This window comes from Protopterus annectens, chromosome 2.part2, assembly GCF_019279795.1.
Source record: "Protopterus annectens isolate FY-2018-M chromosome 2.part2, PAN1.0, whole genome shotgun sequence".
NCBI classification, from domain to species: domain Eukaryota; kingdom Metazoa; phylum Chordata; order Ceratodontiformes; family Protopteridae; genus Protopterus; species Protopterus annectens.
This window is the reverse complement of record NC_056730.1, coordinates 1,106,407,911-1,106,431,061: the sequence shown is the minus strand read 5'-3', so window position 1 is coordinate 1,106,431,061 and position 23,151 is coordinate 1,106,407,911. Positions and strand designations below refer to the sequence as shown.

General features: G+C 40.8%; 1 long non-coding RNA gene across 1 annotated transcript in view; it reads left to right on the top strand.

Annotated features, from left to right (window-relative positions):
* Positions 1 to 23,151, top strand: part of LOC122795895 — a 567,664-nt gene that overhangs the window by 295,922 nt on the left and 248,591 nt on the right. The window contains exon 2 of the long non-coding RNA XR_006363880.1: positions 13,535 to 13,606. This is a non-coding gene — a long non-coding RNA (uncharacterized LOC122795895). The remainder of the gene's footprint in view (positions 1 to 13,534; positions 13,607 to 23,151) is intronic.

The following is a 23,151-nucleotide window of genomic DNA, read 5'->3' as shown; positions in this document are numbered from 1 at the left end:
CTTAACAAAAAATAAATAAATAACACTTGACTGCACAAAACTGGTACTAAATGGCAAAACCTACTCGGACCCAGTGGACATTGCCAGTGTTTTAACAAGTAAATGTGTGCTAATTTCACTCCTGTGATGACTGTCCAAATCATCATGGTACGCATATCTCTTAAACCCCCCCCCATCATCACTAAACAGTATGTACTCAAAGTGCTGTCCAGAACTAAGAAGACTTCCTCCATGGGTCCAGATAACATACCAGGTTGTTTCTTAAATAGTAGTAAGCATGCCCTGGTGGAACCTCTCTAAGTTATTTTACCTGAGCCTGGCTACACACACTATCATCACCAGTGCTGTCCACCATACTTCTAGGACACTCTACAAAATGTGGTGCCACTACTGATCCTGGAAGTTATAGGCCCATCATCCTGATGAGTCTCATTTGTAAGGCTATGAAGCATATTGTAACTGACTTGATTAACAGACATCAGAAATCTTTTCAAGCCAGATCTGCATCAGTTTGATTTTGTAAAAGGTTGATTCTGTCTAATAAACCTGGTAAACTTCTTTGAAAGGTTACACAAGCTGTTGCCATGGTGTACGTAACTCATCTTAAATTTCCCAAGGCAATTGACACCATCTGTCATGCTAACATAATAAAGTAAATGAATTGATATACCTACCTAATTGGCTAAAAGGCTGAACCCACAGGGTATAGATGGGCAGGTTTAAGTGTCAGAGAATATGAAGCTGACCAGTGGTGTCCTACAGAGCTCAATGCTGGAACCACTGTTGTTCGGTATTTACTTCTGTGACTTGCAAACTAAAAACCAAGAGCTATGGCTAAGTTTGTGGATGACTGTATACTGGGAGTTGTTAAATCCCCCTCTGACACAGAAGCCATTCACTAGGAGCTTAATACTTATAAATATTTGATGCATTGAAAATGGGATTAAATTAAAAGGTAAAAAATGCAGCATTCTTGCATTTGGCAGACAGACCATCTCCTCTCTACTTAGCTTTGACTATATCCACTTCGAAATGAAAATCTAATTAGAGACCTGGGAACTAGGGTTGATAATTCCCCCTTTTGATCACTATTCAGTAACACTTGTCAGGAAATCCTTTTGCTTTCCACAGATGCTCTTCAAGGGAATGCCGTTCATTTTAAAGATGATGTTGTCATTTTGTATTCAGCACCAATAAGACCAATTGTAGAATATAAAGCCGCTGTTTGGGATGTACTTCACCAGATGTGACAGTTGGAAAGACCCCAGAGGCTCCTTTCAGAGGACCACAGGCTTAAAATCCCTAAGCTGCTGGGAAAGATTAGAAGCCCATTCCTTCTTTTCTGTGGCTTCTCAGGGAAGATTTATGCCTTGCCTTCTGAGGAGTCAGGGATCTAGTAGTCCAGGTTCTTGTGTCTCTTCACAAACCAAAGAGTCTCACAAATACCAGAACAAGGGGGGTCAAAACCTGCTTCAGCAGATCAGTACAAGAAGGTGGAGAGAGAGAGATTCTCTGTCCCTCTGTCTTCTACAATAGACTATCTCCCACAGGTAAAGCAGTATATTGATACCATCTTCCTTCAAAAAGTACCTGGATAATTGACGTGTATTCATAAATTCACCCCTGGCTTGACTGGCAAAAAATCTGCTAGAGATGGTAGATATAATCTAGGGTGAGAAATGGCAAAGACATAATGGTTGCAAGGCTCTGTAGCCTTGAACTTACTATAATTTCTATTTCAGGACTCTCTTCCCTCCAGTGCTTACTGTCATCATCTGTGATAATATGGTGGTGATTTGGCACATAAACAAGAAGGGTGGAATTCATTCCTGTCCCTTCTGTTAAGAGGCCATGAGAGTATTGGAGTGCACCTTTACTTTGAAAATTGCCTTTTTGTTCCCTTTCACATCCTGGGACAAGTCAGCTCCCTAGTGGAAAGGTCACCTGTTGTTGTCTGTGTTATGAATGGTCTCTTGGTCAGTCAGAATTATGGACACTGTTCAGTCACTGGGGAAAACTTTTCAGAGACCTGTTTGTGTAGCTGACCAACTGAAAATACAGCAACAACTTTCCCTTATTCCACCCTTGGGACAGTACCTCAGAGATGCATTTGCCCAGAAATGACCCTAGGACTCCTTTATGCCTTTCACCCATTTCCACAGTTTCTAGAAGAAACCATGAATTGCAGTGCCATAGTGATCCTCATAGTCCCCTTTTGTCCCAAACAAGTATGCTTTTCTCCTCTGCTTTGGTCTTGTGTTTTGGACAGTCCTTTCTGCCTCTGAAGCCTACTATGAGTCTCATGTCTCATACATCCAGCAAACCTCGACCAGCTTTTCATTCCCTCAGAAAAGCTGCCTAGTTTCTCCAGATCTAGTGATGATCAGAGACTCATTTCCTGAGAGAGTGGTCCAAATTCTTACATTTGCTGAGGGACCTGGCATGAAAATGTGCTTTGTAAGAAATTGATGGTTCTTGTATCATCCTGCTGCCTTGCTGCCCAGTGTCGCATGTCCATGCTGGGTCTACCAACTTTGCCAGTTCCCCCCATACTTACTCTGCTTCTGCTGGGGCTAGTTGAGGAACCAGAGGGCATCTTGGGGTTCTTGGACATCTACATTCCATTGGCGAGTTTCAGTTGTGCCTTATAGTCCACTTCACCCTCCCAACACAGTGTTGTGGTAGTTCTCAGAGTCAGGTGTGTAATGGAGAAGCGAAGCATATCACTTCACTTATGCATTGTCTCTGCCATGTCCCCCACCTTACCCTTCTTAAGCTATACTACCAACAGCCCCCATCCTGTACCAGGGATCTCAGCTGGGAATGCCCATATAACCAGCAATCAATCGTCTGTGCCACTAATGGAATGCTGATTGACTAAGCTGTACGCAAAGCGTTATCCCTCTACACCACCATAGTGGGTAAAAAAAAGGACATGTTTCTCCCTTTGGGTTACGGCAAGTGATCTTTTTACTTGCTCCTGTTTCTAGTATCTTGGAATATGTCACAAAGTTTGGATTCCAGGCTTTTCTATCAGTTTGTCTGCTCTGTATTTCTAATTTCCAGCGAGGGTGTCAACTCTGTTTCTTAGCTTCTGTCAAGGTTTGCAATACCTTTCTGTATGGAACTTTACTTCTGCAATCTCTTAAGTCTCATTTTCCCTTTCCCTCCTAGACTGCTACTTCGTCCTTGAAATGTGTAGTTCCACCTTCCCAGCAGTGCTGCCTTTGCAGGACTGAAGTATCTCTCATGGAAATCCATTCACTGTGGCTATCTCAGCTAGAGGGATTTATGACCTTCAAACCTTGTGTGCAGCTCTCCTTGCATTCTATTCCTCAAAGACGGAGTGCCCATGAGGATTTCAGACCTACAGTCTGTGGTGGCCATAGGATCTAAAATTAATCCATTAACCTCCCACTGTTTTCCCCCAATGTCATTTGACATGGGGGACACAATTCATTGTATAGATGTTCATAGCCAATTTTGATTCTGCTGAACAAATGCCATTAGAAAAGATCCAGTATTTAATTTAATTTCTGTTAAGTTATTTAGTAGCAGATTGTCCAAAAAGCTATCCTTTCACTCTGTCCTTGCAATGCATAAACTTTTGTTATTGTAAGTATGGCAAGCCATTAGTAGAATCTTCCAAACCAATGACCACTTGACTCTTAAAAATATCTTAGTGAGCAAGTTTTACAGGGTTTCCACATGGGCATCTCTGAAAATTACAATTTCAATGTGATTTCCAAGTATAGATCTGTGCTTGGTATTGCCATTATTTAGGGTATTAACCATCTAAGAGGTCTTGCTTGAGACTTTTTGTCTTGGTGGTGATGCCGATGAAATTCCTAGTGTTGGCTATGAAAGGTGTGTACTTACCATAAGGTTAATAGGTGTGTACTAGGCTAACGGCCCTGGAGCCTATATAAGCTTAGCCCAATAAGAGTCCCTGGCTTAGGTTAGATTTGCAATGACCATTATTTCCTTCGACGCTTCCCACCTTTCCTGCCATTTGGCCTTCATGCCTGGGAGGATCTGATTTAAAAATATTTGTTTCTAATTGTGTCTGCCTTACCCAGGTTGTCTGAAAAATGGAATGGGGTCCTTAAGAACATAAGATTATGGGTAAAAGGGAGAGGCAACAGTATCCTGAGAAAGTTTTAGCTGATGGGCTAACCTTGTCCTGCTGGTCTGATTCTTAGTGGTGAACAAGATGAAACTGCCTGCACAGATCTTGGCTTATGGTAAGTGCGTATCTGTTATTTGTAGTTATTTTAATTCAGGATGCTAAAGATCATATGCAGGCATTTTTAAGGAGCTGTGAAATTTCCATGTTCTCAACTGCAGACCATTCTTTTTGATTTTGGTATGTATCTCTGTCAATTAAAATTATTTAATCAAATTTTTCTAAGGAAAAAAATAAATCCTTTTTTTTTTTCTTGCACTTGCTACATGGAAGCTACAGTACTTCTAATAAATTGCATCGTTGTGCTGTGTGTTTTGTGATATAGCTGGCAAAGTTGAAGTACTGAGCTGTTCAACTTGGAGAATTGCTCAGTTGGGGAAGTCAAGCAGGCATTTTGAAGGTGATGAGCACTTTACTTTTTATAATTATTTTAATATTAATATACTTTTTAAATGTATTTATTCTCTAAGAATGGCGTCTGGACTTGCATTTCAACCCTCAAGTGAATGCTTCTTTGTATGACTTCTTTTCCAGGTGCTGACTGTTCTTGAACCGTTGGTTAGCCTATGCAATATTTCTGGTTATAGTTATGAAATGAGTTGCAGTTGGAAGTGTGAATACTTGATTTTTTTAGGATTGTGATAGCACAGCTGGCTTAAACCATTCTGAGGTAGGTGAAAAGCTGCAGAGATAGAGAAGTGAGGATTTTGTAACTGCAGTCTCACTTCCACATGGCCAAGATTGCACCCTTTCTAGATTCATGCTAGAAAAAGCACAAAGGTTTATTTTATTTATTCTGTTGTTTGATAACTGGGTAGGTGCACTGGTCTAAAGACACTTTTCAGTCACAACCCAGACACAGAAATGCAACATAGTAAGAAGACCCTATATTTATAAAGAACATGATCTCCACAAATAAATATTAATAGAGAATGTACCTTTAAGTGATTGTTACCTGACAGCAGTGCACATTAAGAAATCAAATACATTTTTCTTAAAGAACAGTACATATGCAGTTGTCTAATGTTACTGATCATATCACAGCTTTTAAACAGTTTTATTTTTGCTTAAGTTTGATTTTTTTTTATACACAAATAAGGTTGCAAGTTTTGCTAGTGGCCTACAGTATGCTAAAACAGGCAAAACAGAATGTAGACTTGGCATTTCATTTTATGTCTGTGCAAATGACCTTTAATCTTTCTGTAGCAAGTGTACATACTACAGCTACACAATGTATATCAAGCCAGATCCATAGCTGGCTCATTTAGCTCCTGGTGCTCGTTCACATCATACTGGCCCCCCCATATTTCTTCAGGAGCAAAGAAAAGGACTTTCTACCAATCCACATCTCTGTCTGCTCTTCAGAGCGAAGGGAAAACAAAAAGAAAAAACTTGTCCTTACAGTGTAGCAAGCTGATTGGTATACACAGTTCTTTTCTATACTGGCATTTCGGTAGACAAAAAGTCAGGAACTCTCAATTGCGACCCCTAACACTTTGTGCCCGGGACAGCTACTCCCTTTGTCCCACCATTGCTGCACTGTGGCATCAAGCAAGTGTTAAGAAGACTGACAAGTTTTCCACAGAAAATGCCAAATAAATGTGTAGTAATTTGTTGTTTATTATGTAGTTGCAGCGAACGCACTTCATCTCAATGTAAAGGTAGTGCTGTCTTTTGGTGGTGGTGGTGGTGGTGGGGGGGGGGGGGCAGGAGAGCTCAGAAGTTTGAAATTATACAAAAACTTTTTTCTTTCAGTTTATCCTGATTTGTGACTTGGGGATATTGTTTTGTTTATTGGAATTTGTCCTGTTGAATGGTCCCTTGTAGTAGTAAGATTTGCCACGTCTTACTGTGAGAAGCCTTATGCAGTGGTTAAAGTGAGTTTTCTTCTTTCAAGGGCCCTCTCTCAGCACATAACTATTGATTCTTTAGCTCATATATTCTGGGGTACACAAGCACACATCGTGACATGACACGCTCCCCAGTCATTCACATTTGTTCCTAGAAGTAAGGTTCTCATTTGTTCGTGGAAGTAAGGTTCTCACTTTTGGTACATGAGAAGATTGCCTGCTTCTCAGACAGGGCTTCCACCAGCACTGCTTATGATGTACTACCTGGCAGAGACGCATGTTGTGAAGGAGTACAAGTACTAACATTTGAATCCATTTATTAGGAGAAGCTGTCTGGCATTGTACCTACTTGACTGCAGGATGGCAACTTTGGAATGAAACATGCATAAAGATCTGAAGGGAGGGAACTCTGCGGCTGATCACTGATATGAGTATAAGTAAAGGGCAAGGCATTTGCTAATGCCTTCTCCAGGCCTGATAAATTATGATCTTTTGCAGCCTGTGAGCTGTCCATCAGCCAGCCAAAGACTAAGGCTGTCCATTAGCTAGTAATGCAGAAGGGGGGGGGGGTAAGAGAGGTGACCCTCTGAAGTCTGTCTTTGGGGTAAAGTCCTAGGATTTTGAGTCCACCAGCCCTTCACTTGAGCATATCTCCTGTTAATCTTCATGCAAAGTAGGTGCACAAGTGTCCCAAGAGGAATTTTCTTTTTGAACTCAAGACTGAGGAGCACTGTCCTATTAGTAACCCCCTCCCCCATTTTGTGGCTTTGTTGGTAAGAGGTCAGTCCTTAAGTATTCTCAGGAGTTTGAATATTAGTCTGAGTTTTTACCTTTGGTGGTATGTGTGGGTATGTGTGTGTTATTACAGAAGTGCACGCATACAATTTGGTGCCATCATAGGGGCTATGTGAGGGTCTCTAATAGCTTGTTACTTGACCACCTGGCACATGCCTGTTACTTGCGTTTTGCCCCAAATATTGGTGAGTGAAGACCACCATTTAGTTGTATTAATTTTAAAAGGTAATGTTTCCTTCTGGGTAAATGATGTCTTTGCTTCAGAGATGGATAAGATGACACCTTCGGTCTGTCTCTAATGCTCCTCCAGCTTTTTAGAGATTCTGAGGTTGAGAGTCTTATGACTTTTAAAATGCATATCTAATGTTGTCCATTTCTTCGTATCTTTGGATCTGACTCTGACATTTTTTCCACACATATGATTTGAGCCTCAAACTCCTCCTCCCATAATGCCTCACTCCTTTTTCAACCCCTCAGATCTCGTTTGCTGCCTTCCAGCACAGACGTGATTCCACAAGCCTCTGCTCAGATAAGTGGGTTTCTGTTTACTTCTGACTGTTCCAGTTTATACTTTCTCTTTATTAGTTTTTCCTAGTTATATATTTGACAGATTTAGCTTTGTACCTCCTCTCTCTTATTAGGTAGCTTCCTTTTTTGAAGTTAATTCCTGACATTGGGGCTGTTCCCGCCTTCCATTTTTCTGCTTAACTGCTTCTTCCTTTTATATATATATATATATATATATATATATATATAAAAATCTTTCCTGGTATCTTTAATTTAACGTTATCTTAGAATAGTGTTAATGTGTGTGTGTGCTGTGTGTGTGAATCTCTCTTAGCATGTCAGACAAACCTGCAAATTTGGACAAACCCTCTGGTTTCAAAAGGTGTGGGTGTAAGATTTTCCATTTGGATGCCCACAAGAGGTGAGTGTATTGTCTTGGGCTAGGGCACTTGGAGGTGAGATATCTGCTTGGTCTTCAATCCTTGAGCCATTACTGATCGGCATAACAAGCTGCTCTTAAGAGGCCTAATTGCGTACTTTTGAACTCGGATGCCCATTATTAAGAAGTGCCCCATCAGCTACCTCTGGTTCCATGACTTCAGTTCCTGAGAAGCGCAAAAAATTGTCAGATCTGTCTACTTCGGATCCCTCCTGTTTCTCACTTCTCTCTGGATCCGAGAAGTTCTTCGGCTCCAGTAGAGTCAGCTCCAGCCAAAACTTGTATTGTGTCAGATCCTCAACCCTCAGGTCTGAGAAGTCTGTTGGATCCCATGGAAGTAGTGCAGATCCAAAGTTCCTCATCTCTGGAACAAACTTCTTTTGGTCAGACACACCCAGATCCGAGATCCCGGAGTCATACTCATCAGTGTAAATCTCCCTCCCCTGCCCGACCATCCGGACCAGTCTGTCTCCGGTCAGGTCCACACATTTCTCAGTCTGTAGATCCTCTCGGCTGTCCCACTGTGACCCGCACAAGACGATGTGGAGTTTTCCCAAAGCCCAGGTCCACCTGGGGATCTTGCCTTCTCTGACCCATGCTGGATCCATGAGAAAACCAACCCCGATACTGCAACCCCCTCCTCCTATCTGACACTGTCTCCGAGTTGCAGGACCTAGCTTTCCCAAGTGGGCTGTTGTCGGAGTGTAGAATGTGCCTTTCTTCGACTCCGGGAGTGTCCCAGACTAGCTATGCTGTGATACCTTCGGAGCAGGTCCCGGACTCAAGACATGTGCTCTGGATCATCGGGGTTGTTGTCTGCTCCAACCTTTTCAGTGCTGTCCGTCCCCCTGGGGGCCTTGGCCCCCTGTCAGTTTGGGCCTAGTACATTTTGGAGGTGTCTGATCTGGGGTGGCTTTGTCTTCTCCCTTGGCAGCTCCATTTCCTGGTGTGGGGGGGGTCAGGTCTTCCTGGCTTCATCTGCCTTCCAGGTGGCAGAGAGGGCTTTCTCCACACTGCAAGATGTGGTCCCTCTTCCACAAGGTCCTATCCAACCCCCCCCATCAGAGCTTTGCACCCATCTGTCCTGTCTTCGGTCAACCCCTCCAGGAGAGCCTCCAGACTGCTCCTCAACAAGAGGTCTCCCTGTCTTCAGAGTTCTGTCCAATTTTCCCGTTTAGGAAAGCTCCAAGGAAGACCTCGACTCCCCTTTGAAGTTGTTGACTTAGGTCACTGATTTCATTGTTGGGGGGGGGGTTCCACCTGATCTCTACCTTACCATATCTCCTTTGGGGATATGTTGGAAATACTGAAGCAGTAGAATGTCTGGTTGTCCCAACCCCCTTCCTCTGAATTAGTGTTCCTGGAGGCCTTTGGTACATCCCATCTATGTCCTGGGTGACCCCCACCAGTGGATGAGCTCATTGACCTTATCGCCCACCAGGCTTGGAAGGAGCCTGACACCATGGAGCCCCCATCCCCAAGTGTGTGGACAAATAATGTGGTCTGCCCTTTCTGGAGTAAAGGTGTCCCACTTGATACCATTGTGGTGTCGGCCGCAACTAAAAAGGAGCTAGCTGAACAGAGCTCCAGTATTCATCTCCAAACAGAGAGTCTTGAGCTTTGGACAGGCATGGAAAGCATGTGTATGCCTCCACCAACTTTAAACTGAGAGCATTAAATTACTTGGCACACTTTAGGTGCCTCCAGAGGGACCTGATTAAGGAAATCACGTCCTCCCTGACGCAGTTGTCAGAGGAGGACCTCAAGAAGGTATCTCCTCAACTGACCACTATGTCTTGCATCGCTAATCCCTCGATGAGTTAATTTCCAGTGCTGTGGAAGGAACCTCTTGAATAGCCAGTTCAGGCATAGCTCTCAGGAGACATGACTAGATGAGGCTGTGTGAGTTTGCAAACCCTTTAAGGTGTCATTTATTAACACCCCCTTTGATGGTTCCTGTTTGTTTGGGTGATCAGTGAAAGAAACTCTTACCTGCAGCGAACAAAAAGGTAAGACCCTATCTGCCATAGGGATCAAATTTTCTTTCCCCAACGAGCCCTCTCCAGGAACCAATGGAATAAGAAGAAGATGTGGTTCCATAAGTCATCTCAAAAGGTCTTTTCCGGATTTGCAGGATGAATCCTCTTCTAGAGGCATAGGGGGGAGGATTTAATGGTTGACATTGCCCCAGAGGGGGAGGGAGTCCAGAAAACCAGGGCTTCAGAGAACCCTTCTCCGACCGGCCCTATCAGTGCTCCTGAGGCGCTGCCTGACTGTCCTACTCCGGAGGCAGGTGGGGGAAGACTATTGTTACACACAGATGCCTGGACAAACATAATGAATGACACCTGGGTGTTTACATACAATTTTCAGAGGTTACTGTATGCCCTTTTTCCCTTCCTCCTCCCAGTTCTGGGACATATCTCCCCAATGTGCCACCCAATCAGAGGGAGAAAGCCCTTCTAGAGATTCAAAAACTTCTAGAAAATAGTCATCCAGGACCTCCACATAGGCCCTTCCCCCAACTGTAGCCACAGTGACCACAGATGCTTTCATGTTGGGGTGGGGGGAGGCCATTTCCAGGGAAAGATGGTCTAAGGCACGTGGTCCACGACAGAGACCCAATTGCATGTAAATGTACTGGAGATGAGGGCGGTTCTTCTGATGTTTCAAGCCTTTCAGGACTGCATTCCTCTGGGAACAGTTACAATTCTTACAGACATTATCAGTGGTTTGGTACATCAACAAGCAGGGGGCACCCACTCGTACCCTTTATGCGAGGAGGCCATGAGGGTTTGGGAATGGGTGAGATCTTCAAACCACTTTCTCATTGAAATGTATATTCTGGGGGAGTCCAACGTTCTGGTAGACAGACTGAGCAGATTGATCTCAAGTCTTCATGAGTGGTCCCTGAACCAGTAAGTAGCAAATCAAATATTCAGTCTTGGTGCCAACCTTGCTGCAACCTCTTTGCCTTTTCCCTGAGCAACAAGTTCAGCAAGTTCTTTGCTCCGATTCCCCCCCCCTTGGGGGAGTCACCCAGGGGTGCTGTAGTCCACGGTTGGCCCCGAGTCTCCTGTATACTTATCCTCCAATTCCCCTAATACCCAAAGTTTTACAGAAAGCCAGCAGGTTGAAGACCAATCTAATCCTCATTGCCTTTTACTGGCCTCATCAAGTATTGTTCCCCTTCTTACGGTCTTGCAGCAAATATCCTCCATGGATACTGGATACCAGGCAGTATCTGATTTCTCATCCAGCGGGACATCAGATTCCCATTGTCCGATCCCTGAGACTAACAGCTTGGTTTCTCTACTTCCATTGATTCTAAGAACTTCCAGGCTGGCCTCCCAGGTTCGAGAAATTATTCTTGTCTCTCAGAAGTCTTCCACCAGGAAAGTATGCCATAGTAAATTGAAGAGATTTTCCATTTGGGCATCTCAGTGGAATATTCATCCATTTTCTACCTATTTTTCCAATGTTCTTATGTTTTTCAGTTCACTTTTTCAGCATGGAGTTAGTTTTTCCACTATAAAGTTACAACTAATGCCTATTGTGAATGTTCATGTAGGGAAGAGCAACAACCTTTCTTCTTCCATCTCTCTTCTAGACTATGCATGGCTTTTATGAAAGGAGTCTTTCATCTCAGACCTCTGATAAAAGACCCATATCCTCCTTGGGATCTCACTTTGGTACTTCAGGGCCTTAGTCCGAGACCATTTGAACCTGCTATCTCATATAACTTAAAATTTTTATCTTGGAAGACTGCCTTTTTAGTGGCAATCACTTCAGCAACAAGAGTGTCGGAATTATAAGCTCTGTCTTAGCAGCCACTATATATTACCTTCTTCAAAGATGGTCTCTTCCCTCAGAACGAACCAGTCTTTCATACTGAAGGTCACCACAAAGACGAATATTTACCAGACCATTCACTTGCCTGTATTCTTCCCTAATTATTCCAGTAAAGAGGAATACATGCAGCATCCACTGGATGCACACAGACAATTGCATTTCTATTTACACAGAATTAAACCACACAGGAAATCTGATCAGTTATCCATCACCTTTTCACTAAATAGATTAGGTCAGGCCATATCCAAGATTACTTTAGCAAAGTGGATTACTGATTGTATTTCTACAGTCTACTAGCATGGCATGCAACTTCTCTGTCCTGTTAGAGCTCAGTCTATCAGGTCTATGTCTACTGCATCTGCTTTGTCCGCAAGAACTCCTATTGATGAAATTTGTTCAGCAGCAACCTGGTCCAAGTCTCATACCTTTGTTTCTGACTATAAGCTAGACATTATTGCTAGAAGTAGAACATCCTTTGGCTCCGCAGTGCTCAGGCATATCCTTCCTTGTGGGCCTCCCAGGGTTTATGTAGCTGGGGACGCTAACCCAGTCGTTATACATAATGAAATGGACATCATCAGATTAGAAGTTACCTGCTTACCATAACCTGGCATCTGTGTTGTCCTTTTTCATTATCCATGACATCCCATCTTCCTTCCCCCATCCTTTTGCAGCTGAGAGCTTTATAGAGGATAAAAGAATACATAGGGGTTCCTAGTTTGAGCTGCAGTTGGCCGCTTTCTCTCATCTCTCCAGTATTATAAATCTAAATCTTTCTTTCTTTTTTTTTTTTTTTGAGAGGGCAACAAACTCGATCTGAGTGGTTGAAGAAGGAGTGAGCATTATGGGAAAGGGAGCAATTTGAGGCTCTGATTGTATATCTGGAAGAAATGGCAGTCTGATCCGAGGACGGATCTGAAAACCCAGTTGTTTTACATAATGAAATTGTACAACACAGATGCCAGGTTACGGTAAGTACATAACTTCAACTTCCAGTTTGCCAGTGTTCACTTCAGTCTTTTGAATGTCTGCAGACTAAGCATTTGCAACTATTGGTTGGTCAGTAGTGAAAATTTCAAGTTCTGCTCTCTCGAGAAATGCAGTGCACATGAACAGTTTTTGTGGGGAATGCTCAGAAACTTCTTCCCTCCATTTCACTTTCTTCAACTTCATCCTCACGTTCTGGCAAAGTTATATGCAGATAGACTGTATCTTTTCACCCCATGACATCCTAGTAAAGTTTGGTTCCAGGGTTTTTAAAATTTAATACGTCTAAAAATGATTCTAGTCCATATAATGGGTTCTCTGGTAGTGTATCAGGGTACATGAAAACATGACTTTTCTACTAATTTCATTGTTTGCCATGGTGTTTTCCATTCTGGCTACCTCTCAAAGAATAAAAAAGGTTTTTCATCAGAGACAAGAAGGAGACCACTTTGTTGATGTTCTGTAAAACCTGCTTGTCTTACCTGTCTCGTATATTTTTTTATCTAGGCCTCAGTTGCTTCATACTAAAGTTTATATTTTGGAGGTGTTAATGTATCATAAACTTTTGGACGGCAGTACTTTGGGTCAGCATATGTCAGCATTTCAGTTTCATTTCCTTCAGGTCAGTTTTACAGTATGGCATCTCTCCCAACCTTGGCGCATGAACTTCATATTTAATGTGCTTTCCCATTTGCTGTTCAGACCAGTAGATGTGGTGGTTGATGTTTGTATACTACAGATATGCTAGTCTTGGTGGCCATTACCTTAGCTCACACATCTCTGGGGTGCCAAGTGAAGTGTTAAAGAACTTTTATGTTGTCTTAAAAGATCTGATTTCTTTTTAGTAAAATCTTAATTTTCATGTGAAAGTGTTTTTGAGCTATAGCAAGTATATTTATCCTCTGCTTTTCTTTCTAGTTGTAAAAACAATGAAGAATGTTCTCCATGCCTTCCATTATGGTACTGCTTCCATTAGGTCAATAATTATAGGTAAGTGTACCAGTTATTTTACTTAGCCTCTGCCAGGGAGTGGTTGCAGCTGTCAAACATTTTGCATTCAAAGATGCTGGTAACTGAATTACCTTTGTATGTATTTGTATAAAGTTCTTCATCTTAATACCATCCGATTAATACCCCCCATCTGTTTTGTGTCAGGATGGGGATGCAGTCAGAGCCTAGAAACATTAGGATTTTTCTACCTTCTAATCTGTGATCATTTGTCTTCATTCTCTGCGCAGTGTGTTGCATTAAACTTTGACCCCTTTTACTTTTGCATGCGTTAGCTTGAGACATGGCTAGATTTCAGCCAGGGATACAGGAGTATATTTTGGAGAGGAATTGTGAATCTTGTGGTGTCCTCTAGAGGAAGGTGCCGCTGCCTTAAGTCGTGTGCCTTCCTTTTAAGATGAGAGAGGAGACTGCTCACCACATCATCTTAGCTCTCCAAACTCCCCTTCCAGTATCAGTTAAGACGGATCATGCTTGCAGCACAGTTAGGAATCAAATGGCAACAACTTTGTTGGCTTTTTCAGTGAAATGTGTTTGAATCAAGCACCTGCTTGCAGCTACTTAGGGTTTTGATTTGTATGCATTTTCCAGGTAATGCAGTCGCCACTGCAGGCATAGGGCTTTATTTGGAATAGCTGCTATTCAGACCATTCTGTCCTGAATGTCCTATGTCTGCCTTTCTGACTCGTTACTCCCCTTTGGGGTTGTTTTATGGATACTGGCATTCCACACAAGTTTTTACCCACTTTATAGGGCTCCCCAAATTAAGATAAAACAGCATTATGGGACTACACACTGTATCATTTGAGTTGCATGATGAACGTCTGCATTGGGTACATTTTCCCCTTCTTTTGTATCCCTTGCCTTAAACACTTCACCTGCTAAGTAAGAATTCAGAACTGGAAATGTTGGGGAAGTTTGTGTACCTGTTATTGCTTGCTCATTAATGCTGTGTGCATGCTGCATGACAACACAAAAATGTTGAATCCAAGTGCACTGTCCACTGCAAAGGATCCCCTGGGAAAATCGGCTGCTGTAATATGTAGTCTGAGTTTTTATTTATGTTTCTTTAATGGCTGACTGAGCTGCCTTTATATAACTTAAAATGGCATGGGAGTTCATCCAAAAGGGAACCTGCATATACAGTGCAGGATTGCTCATAAAGCAATATGAGAAAATGTATTGCTCTGCAGTCTTAATTGTCCAGCTAAATCTAGTGGAACTGATACTTGTCATTGACTTTTTTATTTTCTAAAATAACCAAGATCTTAAAACACCAAAAAAAAAATCCATCTTTAGTGAACATAGGACTTGTTGCCACAAGAAAACCTTGGTTTGTAGGTAGGTGTGGGTATACCCAACTTAGTATTTTTTTTTAAAACACAACCTTTTTTTAAGTTCATTGTTATGTGTAATTTAAAGCTGCTGTCCGCTGCTTACCTGACCATCAGCAAGCATACTTCATAGAGACCATCAAACTTATCGCGTATTTGAAACAATGTTATCTATTGTTACTTCTGCTTTTCCATTTGATGCATTTCAATCAAACCTAGTCTTAAAGGGGAAAAACAGTTCTGAAAGAGATGTCATAAAGAGGATCAGAAAGGAGCAAATTTTTCTCCATGGCTGTAAAATCACAGTTTAGTTGGCACTTACCACAGTGGTGTGGTTCACGAGATGTCTTTCTCGGGGGGGGGGGGGATTTGTATTTTTAGTGGTGTATAAAGCAGTAACTTTTTTTTTTAATAAACATTTATCTGATTACAACTGCCCTGTGTAGGCAATATAGAAGCTAAGGTGCAATTTTGTAGTAGTGAGTTAGGAGAAATGACATGGAAATATTTCGGGGAGGGATGTCACTTTTGGTGAGTTTAGACTGGTTGCCCCTGCTTTGGATGCGGCCATCAGTAATTTGGACTCGGTCAAGATGCAGAAGTGTCAAGATCATTTTTATGAATTCCTAACCAAAAATGTGATGCAAATTCAGAAAAATACAGTGAAGCTGTGTGCACAAGACAAGAGACTGGGTACCTTAAAGAACAACAAAGATTAACAGGCTGTCATTTTCACATTTTATCCATTCACATTCATAACTGCTTATTCCTGATAGTAAGCCTTTCATTTCCATGCAAATGTACATTACAATCAAGCTATTTTTCCTGCATTAGTTGATTTCGCAGCATATCTTGAGTGGCCCAAGTTGCTGTTTTTAGGCATAATAAAAGGTGGTGGTTGTGGTGTGATAGGGTTTTCGTACATGGATCTGTTGCTTCTCTTTTTGTCCCATGTTGTGCCTAAAAGGGGTACTCTGACCCCCTCTGTCACCAAGCTTATATATGTTAAAGCAAATGAATGCCAAAAAAAATCTGCTTGAAGGCAGGAATTATGTAGTTAAGATTAAATAATTAATCTATTTACAAAGTGTGTATGTATGTGTATACGAATGTGTATATGAGTATAAAATTTAAATACTGACCCCCCCCCCCACACACACACACACACACACACACACACACACACACACACATGCACATGCATTCTGTCCCATCTCTTTTCCCTCTTAGATACATTTAGGGCTTCAGCTTATGGACATTGTACTAAACAAATGAATAACTTGCTGGTTGATTGGATTTACTTACTTTTCAGAGTATTTGTCTTGTTTATGGACAATAAAAATGCATTAAGATTACCAATGAGCCTAGAGACAAAGTATTTGCACAGCCACTTTCTTCTACCATTGTTTACGTACAGATCAGTTGACTTAAATTTACGCTCTGTTCTGGGATAACATTCTGCCTTAACAGAGAGACGTCCTATTACTGATAAGATGCATTTTTAATTACTTGGATTATTGCTGGCAGTAAAGACTGGCCATTTTGCAAAATTTTGGCAGCAAATAAAACATCTTGGTGTAACTAAAAAAAAAAAAAAAAAAAAAAAAAAAGCTCAGTGTGTTCCACTACTGGAATGATTTACAGTAATTTATACTGTGCTACTGATGGAGTCATGGTAATAGATGGACACCACTTTCCTTAAACGTAAAAATATCTGAAAATGTTTAGCCAATGTCGGCAAAACCTGGAGTAATTTTTTTAACCCCACATGCACCCAAACTTGAATACACCTATGGTGGATATAAAAAGTTTACACACCCCTGTTAAAATGCCAGGTTTATGTGATATAAAAAAATTAGACCACAATAAATCTTTTCAAAACTTTTCCCACCTTTAATGTGACCTATAACATGTACAATTCAATTGAAAAACAAACAAATCTGTTAGGGGAAAAATATAAAAAATAAAAAGAGTACACTACACTGGTTGCATAAGTGTGCACGCCCTTAAATTAATACTTTGTTGTGTATGCACACCCTTAAAACTAATACTTTGTTGAAGCACCTTTTGATTTAATTGCAGCATTCAGTCTTCTTGGGTACACACCAGCCATCAGTTAAAGAAAATTTACTCAGTTGCCTGCTATGGCAAAAGCCATGGCTCACAGAGAGCTTACAAAGCATCAAAGGGATCTCATTGTTGAAAGGTATCAGTCAGGAGAAGGGTACAAAAAAATTTCCACAGCATTGGTATACCATTGAACACAGTGAAGACGGTCATCAAAAAGTGGAGAAAATATGGGACAACAGTGACATTGCAAAGAAATGGGCGTCCCTCCAAAATTGATGAAAAGACAAGATGAAAACTGGTCAGGGAGGCTGCCAAGAGATCTACAGCAATACTGAAGGAGCTGCAGGAATTTCTGGCAAGTACTGGTTGTGTACTACATGTGGCAACAGTCTCCTGTATTCTCCATATGTCTGGACGATGGGGTAGGGTTGCAAGACGGAAGCCTTTTCTTACGCACAAAAACCTCCAGGCCTGGCCAAAATTTGCAAAACAATACATCGTCTTCCAAAAGCATGTGGGAAAAAAGGTGTCATGGTCTGATGAGACCAAGGTTGAACTTTTTGGCCACAATTCCAAAAGGTACCGTTGTTGCAAAAACACATCGCATCACCAAACAAACACCACCCCCACGGTGAAGCATGGTGGTGGCAGTATCATGCTTTGGGGTTGAGTTTCTTTAGCTGGAACTGGGGCTTTAGTCAAGGTGGAGGGAATTATGAACAGTTCCAAATACCAGTCACTTTTTGCCCGAAACCTTCAGGCATCTGCTAGTAAGCTGAAGATGAAGAGGAATTTCACCTTTTAACACAAGAATGACGCCAAGCATACATCCAAATCAGTAAAAGAATGACTTCACCAGAAGAAAAAGTTTTGGAATGGCCCAGCTACAGCCCAGACCTAAATCCAATAGAAAATCTGTGGGGTGACCTGAAGAGGGCTGTGCACAAGAGATGCCCATGCAAATCTGACAGACTTGGAGCGCTTTTGCAAGAGAGAGAGTGGGCAAATATTTCCAAGTCAAGATGTGCCATGTTGATAGTCCTACCCAAGAAGACTGAATGCTGTAATTAAATCAAAAGGTGCTTCAACAAAGTATTAGTTTAAGGGTGTGCACACACAACAAAGTATTAGTTTAAGGGTGTGCACACACAACAAAGTATTAGTTTAATGGTGTGCACACTTATGCAACCAGCATATTGTACATTTTTTTTTATCTTTTTTCCCCCCAACAGATTTGTTTTTCAATTGAATTGTACAGGTTATAGGTCACATTAAGGTGGGAAAAGTTTTGAAATGATTTATTGTGGTCTCATTTTTTATATCACAAAAACCTGGCATTTTAACAGGAGAATGTAAACTTTTTATATCCACTATATTTCAATATCATGCAACAATGGAGAAAAAGAGGATTCTCCCACCATCTTTCAGTGAAACATATTTTTACTGAAACAGTGATAGAGCACTGGATTCCCAGGAGCAGATATATGAGTTTGAGGTAAGGCATCATTCCATCTGCATACGTTACGTGTCTTCCGGAACAAATCTACATCATAACAATGTCAGTAAGATGAGATATTGAGAAAATGTTTCTTGCTTGTTCCTGTACTAAGAAGTTGGTGTCTTAGAGTATGGAGGTGGTCAAAATGTATCACTAAAACAAATATAAAAGTAAAAAATAAATTTAAAATGCACTCTAGCCTGGTTTCAAGTTGCCATAGGGAAGCGGAGCTTTGGTACCAGGAAGTGTGTGTGTAATCAGGAGCTCTCATGGGATGCTAAAGTTTTTTAATGGTAATGAATGCTGTGACAAAACATGAAGAACTGTAACTGTACGACTGCAACACAGGGTTAACTCATCCTTTAGAGAAACAGCTTTAGTAATTGTATTGAAAAACTACACTCTATCAGCAACCTCTGCTACCACAATTTAACTTTTTTTTTTTCAACGATCATGTCATTAATCTGTAATTTTCATGAATATAACATGTCAGTACTAAAGTATCTCTGCACTGCTAGAAATTAACTCGCAACAAAAAGTGCCATACAAAGAAAGAACACTAACTATCCAACAGTGAGCATGCAACATTAAAAGCTGCACTGAACAAAAATGACATTTTAAATTGTAACAACCCATTTTTTTCTTGCCATGTAGACCCTGCCGTACCTCTCAACTTCTTTGCTCAATAATTCTGGGCAGAGACAAAAATATTTGGGTGACAAAGGACCAGAATCTGAGGCAATTTCTATAATTCACTTAAAACGTGAGTAGAACAGGTTTTGCCAACATGGATTAAGTATGAAACTCTTTGCCATTATTTATTGATTATTCTTCTGGTAGATCACTCTAGTAGATGACAGAATCAGGAACATCATGCAAAATTTTGGGCAATTGAGAGATATGCCCAGTATGATTGCATTAGTCAATTTGCAGTTTACAAGCAGTGTGAGATACAGATTATAGTTAATGTCACTCATGATTGTCACTCAGTGAAACAATGCCCTACCCTGTGAAAAAAACAGTGGAGTGCTCATTTTCTTTCAACACTCTGCTGTCTCCAGTTTTTAATAGTTTTCCATTCTGCCACAGTTTTGTCAGGATCAACTCATTCTGCTGGTATGAGTGCATCTTTAATTGGCTGCTTTTTCATGGACAGGTTTGGAGCATAGACTGCATGTCCCCTTTCAATTAACAAATCCTGCTGTGGAATACAAGTTCAGTTGCTTATGTCTGCTTTCCTGAAAATTAGTCTGTTCTTTCCAGTGTCTCTGATACAGCAGAAAATTTCATGTTTTTATTCTGCTTTCTGGCTGTCCACTACTTTTTGAAACAGGCCTTCTTGAGAAGTCCCCCACTTCCAACAGCATTGTCTACATTTCAACCTCTGGTCATTGGCGTTTTATCAGTTAATCTGAGCAGCTAGTTAAAGCTGCTTTCATTTTCCCAGACTTTTCTTAATTGAGTTCATATAGTCCTTCAGTGTTTCATTTATTTTTAATCCCTTCTGAGTACATCTGATTTATTTTTTCTTCTAAATTACTGGAAGTCATCTTGGAAGTCAAGCTGAGTACTTTTATTTTGATTGAAGTGTGTTTCTTATGGTTTCTCCCTGTTTTTTTAAAGTTGCTGGTGTTAATTTGCATGGTGGCATCAGTCTGCATCTGAGTCTGGCATAGCACATGATGCTAGACTTGACCTGGCTACCAGTCCCAAGGACTATACCTCTTAACTGTCCCTGATCTGTGGCTTATATGTTTACCAGGTCACTCATCTGTTTTTTCATTTTCTGGTAGATCACTGAGGATTACAGTCGGTCAGTAATGCTAGTCATTAGAGTTTTCATGTTACTGTTCAGAGAATGCATGTTTATGCAAAACCTGTTGTTCTGTTAATCTAAATTAAGCAAAGTAATATTTAAAAAGTGTCCCTAATTTTCGGCCTTGGATCCTCCCCTTTATTTTTGGCTTTGTCCCAGAGTTCTTGATTAATAAAGTTGAGAGGTATGCTAGAGACATTATGGAAGTCTTTTTTTTTTTTAAATCCAGTATTACCAGTCTGTTAATCCTGTTTATTGTGCCAGAATTTTGTTCATTTGAGGTGCCTTTTGGTGTTTTATTTCCCAGTGAGAGTAGGAAAGTACCAGTGTTGTGTACATTCTGCTTCCTCCAAGCTTAATTTATAGTTGTTTTTCTGAGTGAAACTTTTAAGTGTAGCTTTTAGATTATGTTGCATAGCAGGACCTATGCTTAATGAAATTTATCAGTTTATTTTTAGTAGTTTTCCTTATGCTCCCCCAGCACACACACGCATACAAACTTACATTGCAATTCACATTAACTTAAATACTTACAGGCAATTAAGTCAATATTTTATTTTGCTTCCCTCCTGTACAATTAAATCTGTGTGTTATTTCTTCACATTAGATTTCCCTTCCAACCCTTTAGAGGAAAATATTTGTCAACAAAGTTTCCTAAATGCTTTATTCTCTCACATGCCTTTATTTCATTTGTATTTTGCACTTGATGTGTCTGGTATTTGTAAAACTCATTTCTTGTACTAATTTATTTGGTTGTTCGTAAATATATTTCTAGTACAATGCTTGTTCTCTTCTTTCATGCACTTAGTGCAGTCACATGTAGAACACATCCCTTGTTTTCCCTCTTTTGAAGTATTATGTGATCAACTTTGTTGGCACTGCTGATATTAACATTTTTTCCATGTACAAGTTGGCAATGCCTTATATCTTGCCAGCTTTTATGACTACATCTGCAATTGCCTCTCTTATATCCATCATTGTGTTTCTCCAGGATGCAGTTGCAAATTTGTACTCCTCTCCATTTGTTTCCCATTTTACTTAGATATTTTACTACTCTTCCCAAAATCTTCCCTTGTAATACTCTCCCCAGTGTCCTGTCACTGCCCTCCTCATTGATTTTTCACCCCCCCCCCGCCCATTCCTCAGTTCACATCTGTAATGTACATGTGGGGCTTTAAGATGTTTGGCACCTCTGGCCTCTGTCAGTAGTTTGTGTAATGTAGGTTTGGTATCCTGTAAGTATTGCTCGGTATAAAATGCATGCTGATCAAGCTGGCGTCATGAAGTTGGCATCTGTTTCTTCATTCTACCATGCTGATTTTCCCAAATGTTACATATAATCAGTGTAATCCAAAAAAAGACTTTTCTCTTCTGAGAAGTGGCAGTTGCCTAGAAGCTCTTTCTTCAGAGTAATTCATATGAGAAATGGAAATCATGGATCCAGAGATTTTATTTGTGACTTTGATGAATTACTGTTACAGTGACTTGACTGTAAGGTGAATTATCTGAGAAGCCTGAAAAGGTGCCAGAAGTCCTGAGAGTTTATAAGCCTAAGATCTAAAGGGGAGAAAGAAAATTACAATAATTATAGAAAAGTCTGGTGAGGCAAGAGTTATGTCAACTTTGCTTTGCATGGGCCCAGGTTACTGCTTAAGGCTTGTTGGTGCACCTTACTGAATTAAAGAATTGTGCTACAGACTGAATTTTGAGAGTTGTATTAATTTGAGAGGACCATTTTTGATATTTTATTTGTTGATTGATGCATGTTTCATGTCAGCTCCATCAAAAGTTGCTAAATCTGCACAGCTGTAACACATAAATGTTCTGTATTTATCGAATGTAAATATACATGATGTCTATATCAGAAGGTTAGATACAGTGAACGACTGGGAACCTCTTAACAGTCAAGGAAAAGAAAATGAATAACTTGTGAATGCAGAAGTATACAGTAACATTTAACCAGCTTGGAAGGCTAACACAGAAATCTGGCAACAAAAAATGTATGACTGCAGAAATTTGCATTGACATTCTGCCTACATTGGTGGTTAACCTAGGACTCTGCTTGTCAAAAGTTTTATGTTAGTATTACACACAGTGAGCAGGAAGCCGCGGTGGTGCAGCGGTAGCGTTGTCACCTCACAGCAAGAGATTCTCCCGTTCGATTCTCGGCTGGAGCACCTTCTGTGTGGAGTCTGCATGACCTCCCCATGGTCGAGTGGCGTTTGAAAGACATGCGTGAATGGGCGTGCCTTCGTTGAAGGTTGGGACGTTGAGCTGGCACCTCGGCACCATAAAAATCTACTGCCATTCATTAGCGGACCGGTGTTCCGCTGTGGCGACCCCTAACTGGGAAAAGCCGAAAGAAGAACAACATTACACACACTGAGCAGTGAAAAAAAAACTTGCCTGGGTGAAAAGTGAAAATGACAGTAGGTGTGGACAACAAGGCTATCATGAACTACTGAGCAAAAAAAATTTGCACTTTTTCCCATTTTAAATGTTTTTACAGTGCATGGTTTTGGTAGAGTGTTAGCTGTTGGAAAGTGCATATTTGTGTCTTTTAAATAAGAAACATCTTTATTCAATTATCACTTATGACATAGGCAGTCATGCACCTATGTAAATGAAAGCAAAACATTATACGTCACTTGTAATCTTGTTGAAAGTCATTGTCAGTCAAACATTACATAATAGTTCATTCAGTTTCTGCCATACCTTTAAACCGCATTCCGCCTCTAAAACATTATTCTGCATGTATTGTTCCCACAAGTCCCCTTTTTTTGTATGTAATTTGCCCCTGCTCTTTTCT